This window comes from Periplaneta americana, chromosome 10 (assembly GCF_040183065.1).
Source record: "Periplaneta americana isolate PAMFEO1 chromosome 10, P.americana_PAMFEO1_priV1, whole genome shotgun sequence".
Classification (NCBI taxonomy): Eukaryota; Metazoa; Arthropoda; class Insecta; order Blattodea; family Blattidae; genus Periplaneta; species Periplaneta americana.
Window position 1 is genome coordinate 74,553,307 of NC_091126.1, and position 21,877 is coordinate 74,575,183.

The 21,877-nt window shown below is 35.3% G+C and overlaps 1 long non-coding RNA gene across 1 annotated transcript in view; it reads right to left on the minus strand.

Moving 5' to 3' along the window:
- Positions 1–4,354: 4,354 nt before the first annotated feature.
- Positions 4,355–21,877, minus strand: part of LOC138707299 (uncharacterized) — a 51,089-nt gene continuing 33,566 nt past the window's right edge. Inside the window, exon 2 of the long non-coding RNA XR_011334151.1 lies at positions 4,355–4,620. This is a non-coding gene — a long non-coding RNA (uncharacterized lncRNA). The remainder of the gene's footprint in view (positions 4,621–21,877) is intronic.

The window sequence follows — 21,877 nt, forward strand, 5'->3', positions numbered from 1 at the left end:
CAGCAAATATACTCAGACTGTGTTGTAGGCTACATTTAGTAACTGTTACAAATAATTTATTTTCATCACATCTAACATTAAAATATATCCAAACAATAAAAGTATCTTTGGCACATTTGGATGGCAACACTGGTCGCAACCGCAACAAAAGTTTCAACAAAACCGATATCAAAAATGCTGCGGCTACAACCCTGAGAACCCTATTCACACGTCGCTACTTATAAGCTGCGCGCAGCAAGAAAAAGTAACTGGCAACAGGTTCGGCAGCCGCTACTTTTCGGGTTGCACCATTGTTCACACGTCGCAGTACGAGAGTTGCGCAGTTTTTTGTACTGCAGCGCTGCAAATGTAGCGACGTGTGACCGTACATTTAGTGTGGTCAGCCGATGTGGGTTTGGAAATGCGTCACCAGAGGGTCAGCGCAATAGATCCTTCAGGTCGCAGTGCTGGGCCATAGTGCCCCCTCCGTTAAATTAAATTAAATTCAATTCAATATAAAGACACATTACCACGTTACTTTGGTATTATTGTTGGATGAATTTATGATGAATTTGAACGAAATTTTTCAAGTAATTTAGAATTCACTGTACACAAAAGGCGTTTAAAAATTTGATTTTATAAAAATTATTAGAGATGCTGGAAACTTGCCATTGCCTCAAAATATCGAAATGACTTTTTGCATCATTACAATACTTTCTCTTTATAGTTCATATAAATAAGGAACGAAAGAGAAGTTTAATATCAATTTCAATCGAAATCAGCCAAGCAATTCCCGCAATCTGAATAAATAAATTAGTGCATACTGTGAAGTATTCCAGCTCAGATAAATCGTTGTAGACAAAGGGCATGCCATAAACCACATTTTATGCATCATCAGGGTTGCTGAAGACAATAATTTTCATTAAGAATGTAAATATATTTTTGATCGAACAAAATCATTCGTATTTTAGTCCCTTTGAGAAAGAAAATATTTATATGCATCATATAAAATTTAGCCAAAATCCACTGAATAATTTCTTCAATGGAAATATGCAAACGGACTCATTCTGAGAAGTGTACGGACTCGATAAGCGTTTTGAACTTCTTTGGAGGATGTGTAATTTATTGCTAGGATTTAATTAATCGCCCTTTTCAGAAGTGAAGTGCGTTGCTAGAATGCCTTAGCCAGCTCTCACAGCGGAGCAATACGCAACAAGCAACTGGAAACCAGCAATATTCGATATCGCTAATTTCGGTCTGTTTACATTATAATAGATTTAGACTCTCACACTGGAGCAACGTGATATCGACTAAGCAAAAGGTTGCCGTCTTTGAGCGATAGGGCCTATGTGTTGCCGCTGATACAGCATGCATGTTGAAAAGCGATGTACTGTATATCGCTCTTTTAGAGCTACATTTCGTTCTTGTAGTGACGTTGATCTATGAAAAGTTTGAGCTTCAGACTCCGAGAACTTCTGTTACAACAATCGAGGAATGTCTCACGATTCTGCCAACAACGTCAAATTTTTCAATGTTGTGGAATTGGTAGAAAACTACCGATATATTTATATATGAAGAGTCCACTGCAAGAATGATGGATGTCAATTTCTTGTCAGAAATGAACCAAGACTGTCAATGTATTGCTTAAGACATATAGAATGTACACAGAGAGTTACATGGCATTAACACTGATAGTCATTGTCCAGTAATGATCGGAAAATCACAGTTAAGCTTTGAGCGCTAAGCATTTCAATTTGTTTCAATTCCTTCTCCTGAAAAATGTATTCCAAATGATATCCATCAGTCTTGCAGTGGACTCTTCATATCGATGGCTCAGAACGAGACTGTTACAACTCAAAAATAGAGATTTTTCAGTACATCCATTTAAAGTTTTCCATTGTAGATGGTAAATTAGAGAATCATGGCACAACAATGAATATTGGTATATATAATCATTGTTATTATTTAGTTATTATAGTTATTATTTAATAATAACTGTTACAACGCAAAATATAACACTTTCCAATTGAGAAAAAGACTAAATAGCATAACTTTAAAGCTGTTATATGTGCAGTTATGTCCCACTAGGAAATGTTTAGAGTTGTAACAATTTCACATAGCATAGTTCTCAATTCAAGTGTTCAAATGATGGTATTAACTCAAAAAGTGAATTTTTTTAGTTGTAACAGTCTCGTTCTGAGCCATCGATATGTATTTATGAGATATCCTAGAACTGCGTTCGGGGCCATTGGACAAGGTGGGAAAGAGGAAGATGAAGCACCAACTAGCCTTGTGAAAACAGAAAACTTCGAAAAGCATGAGAAATGAAGGATATAAATGTATTGTTGATTATCTAAATTACAGAAAAGCTTCTACATCGCAATAAAGCCACATCCAATCTCAATTCCGATCTTGATTCCTTAAAAAGTTTACTACCAGAACTAGCAAAAATGAATGAATGACTATCAAAAAAGGCAATACTATTGACGTAATTGATTTGATTTTGTGTGACGATTCTCCGCATGCACATGTATCAACTCTACCTCGTCCTGATATGTCCAATTATTTTTGTGTGAGATCGTGCGTATTTGCTTGTTTTCCGCACAGAACCAATACGCGGTTAAGTGTGAAATACCACATTCAGTATTCCCAACGTAACACACATAACAATTTCCCTCTTCTTACCGCTTAAGCGCGACATTCATTTTATTGCTTTAGGCTTTTAACATACTATTTTTAGAGACGTTTAACATAATAATAATTATAAATTGGAAACTTACCACTGCAATTTCACCCAAATTGCAATGTTAATTATTGTTTTTAAATATTTGCAAAAATTAAGTAAAGTCTACTACTCCACGAAACTTATTGCATTCCTGATACAAGTAACATTATGGAAGCCGTGAAAAAATCAACAAGATTCCAGATGCCGATGTTATTACTGCAATATGTTATATAAATAATATTGTTAAAATATTAAAATGAAAAATAAATCATTACATAACCTTACCGTTTGTTTTAAGTTCGCATTTATAGACTGGGGAAAAAAAGACAGACGTGTATCACGGCCTGTTGGAGTATAGTAAACACAGAAAACATTTTATAGCAACAATGTTGAAGAAAGATATTTTGGTTTTCCGAAGTTGCCGTCATTAAACAGAAACCAAGATGGAGATTTCATTGCAACTAATTAGAAATTCGTCTTTCAGGTATGTAATAAACGATATTTGCACAAAATAACGTACGATACACGAGCGGTATGTTTGTTTTCATGTTCTCGGAAATTAAAAAAGCTCAACTACGTTTCGCTTTTTAAATCTTTTCCTCGAACATGAAAACGTCAACATACCGCTCTTGTAACGTATATTACTATGTTTAATTCAAACACAATCCAGCACACTCCTGCGCGTGCATATGAAGATGGTAGTCACAATACAAAAAACTATGTCCATAACACTTTTCTGCAAGTTTGTAATCACAAGGACAATGCAAATTAATAAATTAATATAAGCAATAATCACTTGAGCGCAACCAATAATTTCTCTGTTAGGGTGAGGACCTCCCTTGTAATTTGTCTCGCTTTGTCTTGTAATGACTCTGGAAGGTCCGGGGTTCGATCCCGGGCGGTGACGGAATTTTCTCGTGACAAGAGTTCCAGAACAGCCCCGAGTTTCACTCAACCTCCTATAAAACTGAGTACTTGATCTTTCCAGAGGGTAAAAGGACGGAACGTGGTGCCGACTATACCATCTCATTCTAGTGCAGAGGTCAAAGAATGCATTGAACTCTACTTCGTGGCTTGTATGAGAGTACCTTTTGTGATTTCTGATCCAACCAAATTTAAAAACTTGAAAATTATTTGGGCACATTCAGCAGCAATTTTTTAACTTTGTAGGATGCGCTTTGAGTTCTTCGACACATGCATTTGTATTGTAATTTATGAATTCTGTATCTAGAACCTTTGCCTTTTCCTTTTTCTTTCCAGTAGCCACCAGAGCAAGAGAACCTCATCGTAGTAAGATGATGACAATCTTGACTTTTACTACAGAACAGCAAACTTGAACTGACTAGATTGATTGTTGCTTCGGTGTGAGAGAAGGTCAGAAAAATATTGTCTGTTGCATATTGCTAGTTGCTTGTAATTTGTCTCGGTATAAGAGATGCCTAGGGGATAGGAATTTATTTCAACGGAAAGCTTTTCTAACGAGAACGGAGGCTCTTTTCTTTAAAAATGAAACTTTGTCCTTCGAATACTCTTAACATCGTTGCGTGTCAAGTGGAATAAGTAAACAAGCAAGATGAATATTGATAATCGTTTCTGATGGCTAAGGAAATGGATCAGAATGCTTCCGGAATATCAATAGCAATGTGGGCGTGAATCACTATTCTGTGTTTATTTTACTTATAATTTCATGTTTTGACATGACCTCCTCAATTGAACACAAAAAACAACTTCCAAGTTCCTTGCTTGCTTCTATTCTGGTCTAGAAAGTCTGCTACGCAATAAGAAGTCTTGATATGAGGGTCATTTGATTACGGAGACCGAAGTTCACACTTAATGTTGGTGTCTGCTTGCTCCAGCCAAGTGAGGTCACCAGTTCCATTATCTTGTCTCTGAATTCTTCTTTCCTCCAATTAAATCTGTAAAAAAAATTACACAATATAGGCTGACTAGTTTTGTGATGGGCGGATCCAGGATGCATCCCCCATTGTGTGCTAGGTTGGACCTCACGTATATGTGAACAAAAATAAATGTTCGAAAAAATTATCGGGACCCCCTCCTAAATTCGTTCATTATAGTGAGGAAATAATTCCCTTAAAATAATGGGTTAATGGGACAAGAGCAAGACGTGCCGCAATCCCTCTAAAATATTATTATTTTTTTTTTGCTCGACCATGCCGAAATGTAGTAATTATACACCTGGTAGTAGCCCTTTAATGCACCTCATTAAAGTACACCTATTCAGTATAATTCAGTTGTTCAGCCAATGAGAAATCACCATTGTACCATTATAAAACCGCAAGTATCGATTATTCTCGGATATGCAATCGAAAGACAATTAGCGAAAAGTCACGGAGGCTGGAAATCCAATACTGTCGCAGAAGGTTATGTTCTGTTACTATAATATTTAGCGTTAATTGTAAATAATATTCAAATAAATTCAATTTGTCATCTCGTTTTTCAATTCTAAATCAATTTCCAGGTTATATCAAGACTAATTTTCATGTTATTATCAAGATTATATCAAGGTCAATGACATGCGTGCCTCGGAAAAAATCAATATTTTCGCGTCTGCGCATATCTCACAATTCAGGTCAGTTCCGCTTCTCATTTACATAACCATAACATGAATACTTATGAATAATTTCAAGTTAGAAATATGGTCGAGCATAAAAAGTCGTATGAAACTTGCCTATAATGGTAAGACGCTCGTATGAAAATTATGAAATTCGCTTGCGCTTGTTTCATAAACATACATACTCGCGTCTTAATTACTACCATTATAGGCTGGTTGCATAATGTACTATTAACTCGTTTTTACCGCTCCATTATTTAATGGTTTATTTTTAATTTTTCATTTATACTTCCTCATTCAGTCAGCCCAGTTTCGTTGGAGGGAGCAGGAACGTATTACGCACACATTCATACAAAATTACAGGATGAAAAATGAGAAGTTAAAAGCAGAAAGTCTTTTCTGAATAACTCCCTTTTATTTTATAGAAATGAAATTTGAGCAAGTTAAATTTGTTTTAGCTTTACGTAGATCTTCTTTACGTCTGGATATTGACGTCTATATTTTGTAACTATCTGAAGAAGTAACTACATTTTGTCTTCGTTTTTAGTCAATGTGCGATTGTATTCTTGCATCCGTTTAACTCCACGTTGTGCAGCATCATTAATTATTTTCAGTCTCTTCACATTTTCCAAGCCTTATTTACACTGCCATTGCTTTCCCCAATCCACGATTATTTTCAGTGAATGATGTTGAAATTAAACTTTTTCGAACAATTTCTTCATATCCTTAGAAACTAAAGTTTCAAGCCATCTGTCAAGAAATGTATGCACATGTTTTCGATGCAAGACTACTTTTTTAGGACTTTCGTTCAGACTTTTCAGTAGCACTCAGTGGTTCTACCGTCAGCTTCCTAGCCTGTTGGAATGCTGATATCAAAGAAAGCGAATGCTATTGTTTCGGATGCTAAATACCATAGGGCCTACATAATTACAATTTTTTTCTTCTGCCACATCAAGAATGCTCTAAAATTGAAGTCGGGCACATTACTTGGTTCGGGACGTACGTCTAGTTGGCTGGCTGTATCAGATGATGATTAAAAAAAATGATACATTCTGAAATTTAACAAAATATGTACAGGCTGAACCGTAAGTAATATCATTAATTTCAGGAGGTTATTCTTTGGGATATTTCAAACGAAAAAGTTTGCTTCCTTCCCGAGATAAAAATTGTTTTATGTGAAGTATTTCATAGCGTGTTTTGGAAAAGCTATTGATTTATTTCGCAATATGTTCGGTCCATTTAAGAGAGCATTCTATCATGATAATACATGATTGAGAGAATTTTAGTTTTGTCCTCTAAGTGAGTAGAAACATTGGAGGACATATTTATAACATTTTAAAATTCCTTTTCAGGAAGAAAAGTTACATTTGTTTAGATCAAATTTCTGCACATTTAAAGGGCAAAACTAAAATTCCTTCAATCATTAATTACCATAACACACTGCTCTCTTAAATTGGCTTAACATATTGGAAATTAAATCAATAACTTTGCTAAAACAAGCCATGAAATATTTCATATAAAACAATTTTTATCTCAAAAAGCAAGCAATAACCATCAAAATTGTATTAAACTTTTTTGTTTCAAATATCTCAAAGCATAATCCCTTGAAATTGATGCCATTACTTAGGGTTCACACTGTACAATATTTTCATTAAAAAGTACATGCATTTAATTTATTTCCTCCTATATTTTTTTTTAAATGGTAAGCTCAGTGAAATAAAATTAGGAATATAAACTATTATTTTAACAAATGAACAATTATTGTTATTGTTATTATTATTATTATTATTATTATTATTATTATTATTATTATTATTATTATTATTATTATTGTAGACTCATATTAAAGGTGAATCTCTTAAATATTTTAAACAGGAGAATAATTTTGATTTAAAAATTGACTAATTTTGCAAATAACTAAATTAAAGTTAACCTTGCTTAGCTTCTTCAGTCCGACAACAAAGTAGCTTAGACTCCTCTACTTAGTCGTGGAGTGATCTTTTCATTTCCTTTTTGAGAATGATTTGATCGGTTCCGCTCATTGAACCCGGTCGGCCTTTTTTTCTTTGATTAAACAGAAACTGTCCCGCGCCGTAGCGTCGCGGTCTAAGGCATTCTGCCTAGGACTCGCGTTACGGAATGCGCGCTGGTTCGAGTCCTCATGGGGGAAGAAATTTTCTCATGAAATTTCGGCCAGTGTATGCGACCGGTTCCCACGCAGCATCGTGATGCACTTGAGGAGCTACGATAGGTAGCGAAATCCGGTTGTAAATGCCAACTATAACGGCTGGGGGGATCATCGTGCTAACCACACGATACCTCCATTCTGGTTGGATGATCGTTCACCTCTTATTCGACATGTGGGCGTGAGGCCAGAAGCCGACTGGTCGGTCTGGGCCCTTCACGGGCTGTAGCGCCACGGATTATTAAAGAGAAACTGCTGATCTTCAATTTTAATCATCTGCAGAGTGCGATGTCGAAAAGGTTCTCCAATTTTTCTATAAATACCTGTTCCATTTTTTTTAAGTATGAGTTCTCGGCTTAGAACTTTTCCGCTATCCTCTCTACTCTTTATATAACGTTCCCATCTTTTCCACAATTCGTTGTAATATTTTTGCTGGAATTAGTGCCTTTTTTTTTTTTTTTTTTTTTCAAAAGTCTCAACTTCATTTCCGGATGTGCACTAGGTCTCAAATCAGATTTCACTTTCCGCATGTTATAAAAACACCTTTTAACTTGTCTATTTGATGACAATTTTGCACCAACAATTCGATTTTATAACGTTCTCTTATTTCCATTTTCACTGTCACTTTAAATACGGTAACTGAGATAGGCTACTAAGCTCGATGTAGGAAGAAAAGAACACCAATAGTTACTTTCTTGTCCTTGCTAGCAAACGATATGAATATTAGGCCATATGCAAAATTTTACTTTATATCGTCGCTGTGACTCCAAAATCCGCTATATGTTTTTAAAAATATTTTACTGGAGAAAGAAAAAAGCATTGTCACTTTTAATTCCTTTGATATTCAAAGCTACTTTCCGTATATTTTCGTCATTTATTATGTAATGCTTGAAATAATATAGAAAGACTTGAAAATCAAGGGACTTATGAGTGACAATGCTTTTTCCTTTCTACTGCAAAATGTTATTAAAAACACTCAGGCCTACTGGATTTTGGAGGCGCAGCGACGATAAACACTTTGAAAGCTTTCAAACATTATTTTAAAGATTTTATTATCCAAACATATGTATTGAAATACAACTGTGCAATATTGGTGGAGCAATAACAAACCGCCGCTAAGACCAGACCACCCGTACTTCGGAAATATATAGTAAATCCGCCTGTTATCTTGACAGTGGATCCGGCACCATTTCCCTTTGTCGGAATGAGTTCTAATTCCATACTATTTTAAAACTCCCCCCCCCGTAACTTAACCTAACCTAACCTAACTTAACTGGTGTGAAATTCTAGAATAAATATTTATTAATCATATTGCTGCAATTATCTGAAAGTTAGAATTTATAAAACAGTTATATTACCGGTTGTTCTTTATGGTTGTGAAACTTGGACTCTCACTGTGAGAGAGGAACATAGGTTAAGGGTGTTTGAGAATAAGGTGCTTAGGAAAATATTTGGGGCTAAGAGAAATGAAGTTACAGGAGAATGGAGAAAGTTACACAACACAGAACTGCACGCATTGTATTCTTCACCTGACATAATTAGTAACATTAAATCCAGACGTTTGAGATGGGCAGGGCATGTAGCACGTATGGGCGAATCCAGAAATGCATATAGAGTGTTAGTTAGGAGGCCGGAGGGAAAAAAGACCTTTAGGGAGGCCGAGACGTAGATGGGAAGATAATATTAAAATGGATTTGAGGGAGGTGGGATATGTTGATAGAGAATGGATTAATCTTGCTCAGGATAGGGACCAATGGCGGGCTTATGTGAGGGCGGCAATGAACCTCCGGGTTCCTTAAAAGCCAGTAAGTCAGTATTGCTGCAATTAAACAATTTATATTAGCTACCCGGAATCATCTTATTATACAATGCAACTATCAAAGAAAATCAGATAAACCGAAATGGAAAGCAGAGATATAAGGTAAAGGTTGGTAATACTGTGATACGAGTAATATTGTGATAGTTCTTTTTGAGAATTCATTACAATTTTAATGAGCGAGAGAAGGACCGGTTTTGTGCAGAAATTTGTCCACGAACATTCACTTAATACGTTGACGCAAAAAAAAACCGATCTTCCTCTCGCTCAGTAAAATTGTAATAAATTCTAAAAAATAACTATCACAATATTACTCACATCACAATATTATCAACCTTTACTCTAAATATGTACAGTACACTGACCAATGTCAATGTTGTTAACGTGTCTGCTAGTGGTTCTTGCCTGGTCTTCCAGAGATGACGTCTGCCTCCTCCAGTCTTATTATTTTTCTTTCGATGACACTGATCGATCATCACCTATTCGAGGAGAATTCAAGTTATTTTAGCAAATATATAGCTATCCCGTTAACCCACTCACTGTTATGTACAGATACGGAAATAAAATTTGGAGTTCCCTTATTGTAGCCTACAAGTTTCTCTTACAACACACTGTGCATGCCCAGTTCCCCAAAGCGGTAGTCCACACGGCATCGCCACAGATCGAGAACCCATTTTCAGCAGTCTCGTCGATTCCATGCCTCGCCGGATTACAACAGTGGGAGAAGCAGATGGCTGGTGGACGAACTATTAGGTTTTCCAGTGTTTTTTATCGTTTATTTATGCTTCTTTTTATTTTCTCACTAGAGAGACAAAATGAATCTTCTGATATGATATGATATGATATTTATTCGTCAACCAATTTTACAATTCTTAGTTATGGTGGACCTTTACATTTCTGCTTTTCGATTCACCATCACTTTAATATCCACCCACATATCATCCGTGTTCATTGAATAATAATAATAATAATAATAATAATAATAATAATAATAATAATGTTTTCTGACTTTTGACTTACCTCAAGTTCTGAAGCTTTATACGAGTATAGACCTATAAACAGGTTTAAGTTTTGACAGCAAAAGTGACTATCAGCGAAGAGGTAAAAGACTTAGTCGCATTTACTGATCTTCCCTGACAGATATCTCCCTTCTGATTATCTTCATGATGTACTTCCAAGATTAGGCATTTGCCCCGTCCTCACCCTGATGAGAATTTTTCACCAACTTGAGGCAGTCGTAAATAGAAGTATCTGACTCTGTGGTCAACATGACGCAAGGTCACTGTTTAAGGAAAATAACAAACACAAGACAATATCTATGTACTCTGTCCGTATATAATGATTTTAAATCTCTACTTGGCTTCAGGGATTTGTAGTCATACATTCTACATCTTTAGAGAGCCTGTACAATAGTTAATATCAGTTTTCTATTTTAAATACAGTGGGCTACTTTTGCTCTTATTCGATATAGGCAAGAAGTATCTCACATCGCAATGGGGGTAACTTTGGACGAGACGAAAGTTAAAAAAAAAACAACAAAACAAACTCAATAGTATAAACATGACATGGACTACCCTCCTTTGTTGTAATTTAAAAAGCTGAAATAAGTTAGGTCCCTTTTCAAGCTTTCTCCTCCGCGTAAATTACGCAGTGATGGCTATGCTTATCTCCTCAATCTTAGATTGGAAACTTTGGAGGACTGTTTTAGTACATTAGCAAGAACGTGACAGGGTCGACATGAATCAGTCACAGATGTTATAACGCGTGTTGAGAAGCTGGAAAGAATTTCTCCCTCTTTTCAAGTTTTTTTTTTTACTGCGGATACTGAAGAGCTTATTTCCAAAGTGACGTAAATCCTTGAAATTACGATTTTTTATTTTCTTATAACTAAATTCAGTTATTATTATGAATATAATGTACTGTAGTTTCATTCATTACTTGTATAGATTTCGTGACACTGTGTTTTAAAAATCTCGTGTCATTGGAAATGGAGATAATTACGTCATGTAACCTAGAGTTACGATGTTTTGGAACGAAATTATTTATACTGGTTTTGAGTGACATTTATGAACATTTAAATTGTTCAAACACAACAGTGTATAACCTACATTTCAAATAGTGATTATAAACGAAGTACATTACATTGGCTTCAATCATCGCCATCATTGTCACTATCATTATCAATATTGCCAGCTAGAGAGATCTCTTGTTGATGAAATGATATTACAAGATGGTTCTCAGTTATGCCGAGTTTATTTGGAAGATCTTTGTCTTTCATCTTCTCCTGTTTCACTGTGTGGCATAACTCTATGGTGTTCAGATAAAGGAGGATGTTGTTTAGTCAACGTCCGAAGACAGGTCTGACCCACACAAGTGATGCCAAGAAGGCACTACTTATGAGGCAACTAGGCCAGGAGATAATGGGGTAGAGTGGCCAGTTCATTTCCCCCTCCATTGCATACATCGCCGACTAGCTAGATATTAGGCCTACTCTAGTCAGACTTCAGATGCATACAAACAAATTGTTTTTCCTCTGACACGTATTCTTGTGCAGATGGAATTTTTTAGCCCAGATGAACACACAAGTTAAATTATACAAGTGAGTGTGCAAAAATCAAAAGAATACTAAGTTGATGTGTTCTATTTGTGTAGAAAATTATTTGCAGTAAGGGTTCCAAGTTTTATTTTCATTTATCTCCAAACTCATTTTTATGACTTATCTCCCTTTACCCAATCAACACAGAACTGTTCTTGTCGGGGCTTGAGAAACGATCATTTTTACCCCTCTTCAACAGTGTGTGAAAACATCCTGACATCCCTGAATATGAGCATTTGCAGAACACTTTGTTTGCACTTATGTCAATAGATTTCAATTCCGAGATATTAAAAACGAGTTTAAATTTAATATGTTGCTAGCTGAGGTTTTCCATTTGTAGATGCCAATCCCTGCCAGGAACATGTATAGTGCCAGCATTTCCAAAAATGGGAACTGTAAGCAACCATATTTCTGTATCATATCGCGTGACATACAGAGAGCCAGCGGATCAGTCAAAACGGATATAAGACGCATTGGAAATAAATATACATTAGAGTTACGTCACTTTGCAAATAAACGCAGTTTTCAAATACCATAATATGGGATGTAAGACGTGATGAGATTAAAACTTTTGCTGTAATAATAATAATAATAATAATAATAATAATAATAATAATAATGATGATTTATTTTAGCTGGCAGAGTTAAGGCCGTAAGGCCTTCTCTTCCACTCAACCAGCAAAAAGAGTATATAAGATGAGAAATACTATAAACTATTTTATGGAAGAAAAAAATGAAAAATTATTAATTTCTTATTTACGTCATTTTGGAAATAAGCTCACAGTTGGTGTTACGCTATTCTTAAATTTCGGACGGGTTCAGAATGCTGGGAATTTTTAGTATCTCCATATCCAGGATCACAATCGTTATTTTAAAATGTTTTCTTATATTTCACAGGTTACCAGAAAAACTACAATGTAGTTATATTTTATCCCAACTTATTACTTGGCAGTCAGTGGTAAACAATTCCCCACCTATTTACTTCTATGTCATAAATAACGAGGGACATACGTCATACAAATTTAATACTCCGTCTATTAATGTGCAGTGCCAATGAACATGCATTATCGTTCTGAACTATATTTAGCCAGCATTATCGCACTTTATTATATTTAGGAACTGATATTTGTGAATAACTTTGCTGTAGTTACGAAACCCTCTGTGTTTAAGTCTGGACAAGATACTGGATAAGCTTGTATAATGCCTTAAATTCATCTCCAGCACAAAAAGACAGTGCAGTATAATATTTAAAGGACCAGGCCTGTAATAAAGTGAAAAAGTGGATAACAACACGATAAAATCATTCGTTTTCTTGCATCTCCCAATGTGGCTCAAGTGATAACGTACAGGCCTACAGCTACAAACATAGCACATTTCGCTTACATTCGCCAGGGAAAAATAGAGATTTTCCCTTGAACAAGAACTACGAATATATATATATATATATATATATATATATATATATATATATATATAATTCTGTTTGTATTCTTTATCATACATCGTGATCATTCGCCAATCAGATCACATGACCAGGTCATATAGCTCGTTTTAAAAATGTTATAATAATGACTAGACCGCGGAACTTCATGAAATTACATGTTTCTATTGATTTAACAAATTGAAAAAGTAATGATTAGACCGCGGACGTTCAGGCAATTACATGTTTTTATTGATTTGACAAATTGAAAAAGTAATGACTAGACCGCGGAACTTCATGCAATTGCATGTTTTTATTCATTTGACAAATTGAAAAAGTAATGACTAGACCGCGGAAGTTCAGGCAATTACATGTTTTATTGATTTGACTAATTGAAAAAGTAATGACTAGACCGCGGAACTTCATGCAATTGCATGTTTTTATTGATTTGACAAATTGAAAAATTAATGACTAGAACGCGCAACTTCATGCAATTGCATGTTCTTACTGATTTGACAAATTGAAAAAGTAATGACTAGACCGCGGAACTTCATGCAATTGAATGTTTTTATTCATTTGACAAATTGAAAAAGTAATGACTAGACCGCGGAACTTCATGCAATTGCATGTTTTTATTCATTTGACAAATTGAAAAAGTAATGACTAGACCGCGGAAGTTCAGGCAATTACATGTTTTTATTGGTTTGACAAATTGAAAAAGTAATGACTAGACCGCGGAACTTCATGCAATTGCATGTTTTTATTCATTTGACAAATTGAAAAGTTAATGACTAGAACGCGGAACTTCATGCAATTGCATGTTCTTACTGATTTGACAAATTGGAAAAGTAATGACTAGACCGCGGAACTTCATGCAATTGAATGTTTTTATTCATTTGACAAATTGAAAAAGTAACGACTAGACCGCGGAACTTCATGCAATTGAATGTTTTTATTCATTTGACAAATTGAAAAAGTAATGACTAGACCGCGGAACTTCATGCAATTGCATGTTTTTATTCATTTGACAAATTGAAAAAGTAATGACTAGACCGCGGAAGTTCAGGCAATTACATGTTTTTATTCATTTGACAAATTGAAAAAGTAATGACTAGACCGCGGAACTTCATGCAATTGCATGTTTTTATTGATTTGACAAATTGAAAAGTTAATGACTAGAACGCGGAACTTCATGCAATTGCATGTTCTTACTGATTTGACAAATTGAAAAAGTAATGACTAGACCGCGGAATTTCATGCAATTGAATGTTTTTATTCATTTGGCATATGGAAAAATTAAAAATGAATATTTGTCGATCATGTTTTTTACATTCGAATGAAGCCAACTTTATTTTGCATGAATGTAGGCCTATATTTCGAGAGTTTTTCTTTTTAAAGGCATATATATTTTTATTTGCATATTTAAGCGCACATATTAACATCTTTCCTTGTTTTAACCGATTTATTATCTAATTTCAAAATTTCTCCCTGATAAAAATGAGAATAATTTCCAAGAAATATAAAAATTATCAGAAATAAAATTATTTAATTGCTGCTGAGGACATGAAATCGCTGTGACAATGAATACTTGTCCCTAATGTTTAAGTTGAGCCATTTTTTTAACTTTAAAATGAGGCTGGCTGCTGCTCTTTGTACATACTAGCCGTGTAAATGTACTTTTCCAGAAGCCAGGGCTAAAATACGCGTCGCCTAGATGTCAGTCAGACTTTTACCACCTTTTACTCTGATTTCGTAGAACCAAAAATGAATGTATTTAGACACCTGCGACAATGAAGACACGTGTTGTTGAGATCATGAAACTGCTGCGAAGACAATGCTGCTGGTGCGCTCTGATTTCGTAGAAACAAAACTGAATGTAGACTATATAAACACCTGCGATAATGAAGTCTCGTGGAGTGTAAATTTTCACTTCAACAAGTTTACTGCACAATCAAGCGAAGTTTAAACGCCGACATGCGGAACGAAAAAAATAGAAGAAAATATTAATTGAATAAATGGGTTTCTGGAGACAAATGTTTTTCTACTCATGGGAGAATTGTCTTCTGTGCAATATGGCTTCTTAATAATAATTATTTTAAACTATTTTCATTTATATCCTATTATTAAACCTCTAGAATGCATTTCTACTGCATATATTTACAACTAAAACAGTTTTTACTGCACGGTTTAATATATTTTCATGTTTTTCAGTGCATAAAATTACGTGGTCTAGTAATGACGATGATAACGATTATAATGATGATGATGATGTTCCTCTGGCATAATCGACGAATTCTTGTTCGAAATCTGGTGTTGCCTGTAAAGATATTTGTATTAGATCACCTGTGATGGTAATAGTTTCTTCCTCGCTTTTCCCGCTTCTTTATACTTCACTTCGCAAATTATATACCACCAACACATTCCAGTTCACTTTCAATGTCCCTTTTAATACAGAACGTCCCAGAGAGCTTTGCGCAAGCGGATGCATCCCTAGCCGTCCACACGAAACCAGGCTTTGTTTCCTAAAATTTGGAAACACTCGCATATTATTCAAATTCCTAAGCCAGGAAAGAATAAATCTGATCCACGTAATTATCGACCCATTAGTCTACTAAATGTTCTAGGCAAAGTTGCGGAAAAGATCATACAAAAAGATTGAAATCCGAGATCGGAAACAATGATCTAATCCGAAACGAACAGTTTGGATTCCGTTCAGGTCACTCGTGCCCACAGCAATTGCTGCTCACAACGGAATTCATTACCACTGCATTTAATTTAAATCGAACAGTAGCGGCTATATTCCTAGATTACACACAAACCTTTGACAGAGTTTGACATGCGGGCTTGATACATAAATTAATTAACAACAATTTAAATTGCCGCCTAGTTAAGCTGTTGGACAATTATATTCGGGGCAGAACGTTCTAGGTTAAACTGAACGACGTGCACTCCACGTCGCGAGGTATTAACGCTGGAGTGCCTCAGGGCAGCATTCTGGCACCGATACTTTTCCAAATTTATATTAATGACCTACCTTTTCATCAAAATTTCAACAATAGCATTCTAGCGCTATACGCGAACGATTCGGCATTTCTCACTGCATCGTGGAAGCCAAATGTTGCCATTAATAGGCTACAAGGTCACCTACGTGACATTGAACCATGGCTCCTCAGATGGAGAATTAAATTAAATATATCAAAAACACAAGCCATATTATTTAGCAGGAGAAATAAATTCAATAGACCGGGCATAAATCACACAAAATTAGCCATAAATGGATCACAAATCGAGTGGAAAACTTCAGTAAAATATCTCGGAGTAACCCTGGACAGACGGCTAATTTCTCCGAACACGTACTACAAAAACTCAGACTTGCCAATGCTAGATTGGTGGAGCTTTATCCAATATTAAATAAAACCAGACATCTAAACATACACACAGCTTTAACTTTGTATAAAACATTAATTAATTAATACTATATGCTTGTCCTGCTTGGGGACATGCACCTATTACAGTCCGTAAAAAGTTACAAGTTTTCCAAAACAAAATTTTAAGATTCATCACAGGACTTCCTAGAGTAACCCCTGTTAGATTGATTCATGAAGAACTAGAAATTCCGACAATTCAAGAATTTATTTCAAATCAAGCCTTCTGCACGTACACCAAGTCGTACAGCAGCACAAACCCACTAATTTCTTCACTAGGAAATTACAACCATGCATTAGACAAACATAAAAGACCTAAGAGCGTACTCCACCCTCTAGCTTGGAACGACAACGTACAAGACAAATACCAACTTGAACACTAAATAACCACTTGACTCTACACACAGACAAGGCTATTAATGCACTAATAATGTTATTTCTCTGTTTCAGGGTCATCACGTTATTGGCAGCATAAATGCATTGTTCTAATTGTTCACACTTTTTTATGGACCTTAAATGTATTTGTATATTGAATAATGATTAAATCAAAACCTCCCACCTGAACATATTCCGACCACACTATAGCCAATTGGCTTGTCGTCAGCACGACATCTCATCCTGCTCTAGGTTTTCCGTGGTTTCCCTTGAGCAATAAGACAAATGTCGGGATGAGCCCTAACAGAAATGGGCCACGGACCACTTCCCTTCCCCCACACTTTCTCTTCTACTATCACAAAGAACTTGCTAATTTCTTAGATACAAACCCTGAATTATGATAATAGGGGAACATAAATATATTGTAAGTTCACAGGGCTAACGGCTTCGAAGCTGGGTACCTGGTTCTAATGAAGTGCACTGGTAGCAATCTAAAACATGGGGGCATGAGATAGTTACTCTGCCTGCCATTAAAAATTCACTTCACTAAATCCCCAAGGTAAAAAAAAAAAAACAGGCTTTGTCGGTATGCTACGTTCCCACATATTAGGGCCTAAACGCTCATAAAAACTTAATATTGATATCCCATTATCTGTTAATTGTTCAAAAAAATTGTGAGTATTTGGGTGCGATACGTCTCTGAATTTACAGTATCTTAATGAAAGAAAATATATTTTATATATTTTAACCAAAATCTGGTGTGAAATGATAATGAAATATGTGTGCGTGCATATGAAAAAGAAGATGCTTTTGCTATGATCACATTCTAAACAATAAACTGTTTAAATAATAAAGTCCTACGTCACCTGGATGACGCTCATATCGTCTGTAAAAAAAAGGACCACTTGGATGTGTTTAACGATTCATGTGTCTTATCTGCTTCTAACTAAGCAATAAAATTATGGGTCTGCTGCGTGCTATAGTGTTTAAGGATGTAGACAACATAAACACAAGATGATGTTATGAGGTTCTATCTTCCAACTTATATTCGTAATTCTATGCTTCTCTGAGAATCCAAGGCATTTTTATTGTATCCATTAGTCTGTGCAGTAGAGTATTGTTAAGTTTGGAAGTTCAAATAGAAGTAGGGCCTATATTATTGTGTTAGAATTTTTGTGATTTATTTATACAACATGCGCATCATGACAGAATACAGTTTCACATCTGAATTTATTTTCAAATCACTAAAGGAATAGTCATATTCAGATTTAGAGTAACAGAGGGTAAAGATCCGCAATTTTCATTATTTTTGTTCCTCTGTTGACATTATTCATATTTATAGCAACTTCAAATTAGATGCAACAATTGGGATCTTTGCCCCAGCTATTGGGATAAAGATTCGCGAAATAAGGGGCAAAGATCCTAAAACAAATGAACGCTATACTTATTACATAAACTTTCATAATTGCTTTAGGTATGGGAAAATGGAAAATAAATATTTGTAGATAACAAAATACGAATGTCAGCATGAAAATTAATGCAAAACATACTGCATAAACCGGCAGAATTACACAGGACATGGAGAAGAAATATTTGTAATTTACTTTAAAGAATATCACAATGTAAGAGGCATATGAAGTACCAAAATATAGCCTTCAGAAGTGGCATGTGTAGATTACTGATTGAGTTATGATTGGTACACTATACCAGTACTTTGGACAGAGGTCTTCAAGTGGAAAAACTTATTATTTCAAATATTTACTGTATATTTAGTTATCTGTGTAGCAAAACTGTCAGTAAACATGAAAAAATTGTGACCAGCGTAACTTTTCAGTAGATTAGTAGTAATTTGCGTTCAAACATAACAGATCTTTTAAAGGCTGTACTGTAAAATTGACTTTTCTTTACATAACGAAAGTTATTGTCATTTTTAAACCTTTAAAATGTTTTGGAACCGGATTCTTCCATTCTTACTACTTCAAATACATATCAAGGAATACTAAAACACCATTAACTCAATACGCGCCAAGTGGTCCCTTTTCATGAGTATGTAGTTACACTTGTGGAATGGAATTGAATTTTCGGAATGGGGTACTATGACCCAGCACTGCGACATTTTACAACCTACTGCGCTAACTCTCAAGCTAGGCTCATTCCCAAATCCACACCAGCTGACTACAATAAGGTTCTCTGCGTACTCAGGTTTCGAGGAAGCTATCTCCACTCGTCCCTAGACCAGCCCCCTCCGTGCATCGCCAGCTGAAGAAATAGGTAAAAGATCCTAGACTGTGCTGTTGATGTACATCTTTAAAACATTGCAGTAAAAGAATCATGCAGATATTTAATTGATTGTATATTTTATTATGTAAATGCTTTAGGATTGTAAAAAGTTGTGGAATTGTTATATTATTTTTACAGGTAATTATTAGCTATTTTAATATTCTGAGTAGTGTATTATAAATTATAATGTATGTACAGTATATTAAGCACCAAAAGTTCTCTTAAATTAGCTTTTATAGTGCCTGAGGTATAAACGTGAATTTCACTAAATTGTTACAGGCCAATGGTGTACTCCCCTTGAAAGATTAATAAACTTAGAATATCCAGATGTACCATTTCCACGAAATTTCAAATAATAAAAGATGGGAGAGTCTCAATATACAAAACATAATTTCTGAGTATGTAAGGAAAAGTACAGTTGTATTCTTTGGATAACTCACAGCACATGACTGTTTGTCAAAACGCTTGAACAGAATTCGAATTTATTCTTCACCACTTTGTCCATTGTGTAGTCTTCAGAAAAAAAAAATGAATCAGAATCCTAAGTCTAGTCTTTTCCTCTAAACCCACTGTGTGTGAAGAATATTGGACAGCTTATTGCCAAGAACTCAGCATTAGTTAACGACGACGACAATAAGAACATTTTCAAAACGCACTATTTCAAGAAACTTTTTAAAACAGTATAAAACAGTTTAAAACAAATAAATGTTTTTTTTTTATAAAACGGTTTTTTGGCAACCCTGGCTGGAAGATACTGCTTGCAGTACATCTGATCCTCTCTGCACTTAAATCGCGTACAAGAGCAACGAAAGGTGCTGAATTTCACTTTTGATTGATGAAAATCGGAAGTGAAAATCGCAATAATTTTTAAACCTAAATTTAACTGCTCCACATGGGAAATGTTAAATCAAATAACTTAAAAACCTACAGTTGTGGTAGATAGGAACATGACTGTTTCAAACATTCTCCAGTTACGAAAGTTTTTGTAGAACTATTTTCCTTTCTGTGGGGAAAATAGTTCGGTGCGATAGTAGGCAGAGTTTGACACCAGAAATTCTAAAGACATGTCTTGTGGTAATGTGCAGTCAGTAGCGAGTTTTATTGCATGAATTTAATATAGATTAGTTGGTAAAATAATATTATAAGGTAGGTTTATCAAACAAGGCCCACCTAAAGTTTGAGGCCATATATGTTTTTGATGGTTAAATATGGGAAATCGTTATTTTCTGTGTTTACAGTTGAGTTAGTACTCTATTCGAAAAAAAGTTCTAAATGCATGTTTTTAAGATTTTGACCGTGGTAATTATTTAAAAATTAGTTGTCATGTGGGCCTTATTGAAAGCATAGGCCCTAAATCAGGCACAGCACTGTCTTTATCGTTGTTGATCACAGGGTTGTTTGGAGATTCTTCATTGTTAATGACTGTTGATGTTAGATCAGTGACATTATCAGGACTATCAACTATTGCCTCTTCGTTGGATGACAGGTCTGGTACATCTGCATTTGAAACTGAGTTTCCTTCAGTAGGTCGCAGATTCAGAAATAACTTGAAAGAAAAAATTCTTGTTCCCCGAAACCTTGCAATAAACTTACCCTGGAGTCATTGCTCTGAGACAAGCAGATGAAAATAGTTCACCAAATCTTGAAAGTGTAATCGTTCTGACACTTCATGCACCAAAGAAGGCCCACCCGGGCCTTATTAGAGACCTAGAGTTTCTCTTCAGTCTCTTGCTCACTAGTCCCTCGCCACCAATTATATCTTAAATCTAATTATATTATCTTCAAAAGGAATAAAATAACTTTCGAAAAATTACAATATCTGAAATATTAGTTACAAATGGCTGCAGAAATACGTAAAAACTGCACTTTCCATAATTAACCAAACAACTCAAATACAGCAGCATGCAATGGCGGCAAACCAGTTACAGCATACATGTGATATTAGCACTGTTAAATGCGCACTAGTAGAGGACCCAATTATTGTTGTCGTCTAGTAGATATCGCATATACTTTTAGCACAAGAAGGGATGGGCCTGTTAAGAGCTGGGCTTCTTTCATACACCTACTTTACTACGTATTTCTCTAAAACTTAACTGTGTTTTTTTAATTTGCGTTCATATTTTGCCATTTTTTAAATTTATAGTGCCTTTTCCAGGTTTTAATTGCCTTTTTTGCCTTCCTATTTTAAGCATTATAACTGCCCAAATATCAGAGCTCTATTGATATATCATCCCGTACAATTCTATCATCATCAGCACCATCAGCATCATCATTATCACGTCTCGCTCGCTCTCTCTCTCTCTGTCATTTACAGTAAGTAGCTGGCACCAGCGTTTTTGGCGTGTGTCCTAGATATATAGTGCCCAGTTTGTGAGCATGTTGCTAGTGCATCTGAGAATTGTACCACTTCCTATACACGTCACACCAGCCATTTTCCAAACACAGTGGTCAGACTGACTGCGGCAAATGTAAAACACTAGCACTTAACGTTCCCATTACTTATT